Below are 2,052 nucleotides of genomic sequence, written 5' to 3'. Positions count from 1 at the left end.
CTGGCTTTCCTCTGTCAAGTAGACAAAGTGATCAGGTTCTACTTTCCTACAGATGCTTTGGAAACTGGATATTTTCACTGTGATGTCACTGTGTTACATGTCTAAATAAAAAAAAAAGACTAATAAATAATAATAAAAATATTTTAAAATGATTGGTAATTGTTGTTATGAATATAAATATTTATGACACAAACATGCCAGTTTTCGCTCTTTGCACTGTGGTGATAAACAGCACTTTCTCTATCAGGTAGGTGTCTGTATGTGCATCTCACACCACACAGATTTGCTGTTTTAACTTAACATGGTGTTTTAGCATTTACTGAAGCAGAGCAACACTTTTACAGTCTCACATGAAACTGTTCACTCTATAGGCTGTACATGTTTAAGATAAGGATTTGTTTAAAGTAGTTAAATAACCACAAGTTAAACACAGAAGGGGTCCCTGACCACAGATGTGTGTATCTCGCGCACATGAGGGGAGGTGTGAAAGAAGGTATGATAAAGAGGGGAATGTCAGGAGTTTTCTTCTGAAGTTTATATAATTTTTTTATGTAAATATACATTTTTAGTTAACTTTAAAACTTGTTTTTTGTAAGGATGTCCCGTTCTGTATATGCATCCCCAGATGATGTGAATATAATTGTTCTGATCAGGAAAGAACGCACTATTAACCTATACGTCACCAGCCATTGTGAAAATGAAAGCAACCTCTTTTACAAAGAAAAACAAAGGTTTTTTTACTCAAAACCCGGGTTTGATGACTTTTCTGTATTTCGTATGTGATTTTCATTTGTGTTATGCATTTAACGTGTATAAGTGAAGAGATGCTCATTGTTTCTTGTTTTGAAATTGAGACCTACAGTATATATCTGGTCTTTATGCACTGGAAATGACAAAAGATTACACATCGTTTGTTAAATTTACATGATATGTTTTATTATTTTTATTGTTAATTTTTGACTAGATCCATAAAAGGAGAAATAATGCAAAGAACCAATCAATCTGATGGCTTCTGGCAGCCAGTGAACGTTTGGAAAAGGGCTGAGGTCCTTCCTGCCAATCAATTACAAGTTGTTGACCCTAGAGCTCAATAGGAGGAATAAAAGTGCAGCAAAAAGAGGAGGAAAAGGGCATTTTTTGAAAATATGTTGGGTGAACGCCCCAAGGGAAACTAAATGGCTTTCCAATTTGCCTTCGTTTTCTTCCCCTCTTCCGGACTGGTAAGTTAGTATTTACTTACTTTAACATCCACACTGCCTACATTAACACACCTCATTACAGATGACCAGCAAACTTGCTCTTTAAGGAGTTCAGTCCAGGTTATGTGTTCAGTGCCCTACTCTCTGGAATCCAAAGTGAGAGAGGAAGAAATGGGCTGACTAGGAAACTTTTGAACCTGGAGTTACAAATTTAATAAAGACGGTCAGCCCAGTACCTTGTATTAAAGCCAGCTGGCTATCAGGTGTTCCGAGAGTGCAGAGTTCCCTTGAGGTGGGCCACTTGTTGCTCATTATTCTTATAGTAATATTAACTGGTTCACACAACAATTCTACCAACAGTTAGCTCAACGGCCAAGACACAACACACAAGTTTGGATTTAGACATATTCCTTGAAAAAGAGTTAAACTAAACTTATGTCGACCCAGGGCTGGTCAGCCCAATTACAACAGTCACATTCACGACGGACCACATGTCCTGTAACAGTTTTGTTGCAATATTAATGCCAATAAGATATGTTTGTTTTATTACTACACATAAAACTACTTAAAAACATTCAAAAGAAAAAGTGAAGAAAACAAGGCTACGGCTACAGGAAGGAATACTTATATCTTTTTTGTGCACCATTGGAGTGTTTGTGTTGTACCTTATATTTTCTCACTCAACTTGTGGTGGTCATCACCAGTGCGACTTCCAGGCATCCAAGGCGGCTAATAACATTTCCATGCTGTCATTCAACAAAACAAGCCACTCAACCTGACGTCCTGTCCCCGGAACAGGAAGCATAATCAGATGAAGTAGGGATTGCTCTCTCCAGTAGATGAAGTATGCTGT

The sequence above is a fragment of the Micropterus dolomieu genome, linkage group LG12 (genome assembly GCF_021292245.1).
Source record: "Micropterus dolomieu isolate WLL.071019.BEF.003 ecotype Adirondacks linkage group LG12, ASM2129224v1, whole genome shotgun sequence".
NCBI classification, from domain to species: Eukaryota; Metazoa; Chordata; class Actinopteri; order Centrarchiformes; family Centrarchidae; genus Micropterus; species Micropterus dolomieu.
The sequence above is the reverse complement of the archived record's forward strand: the minus strand, read 5'-3'. Positions refer to the sequence as shown.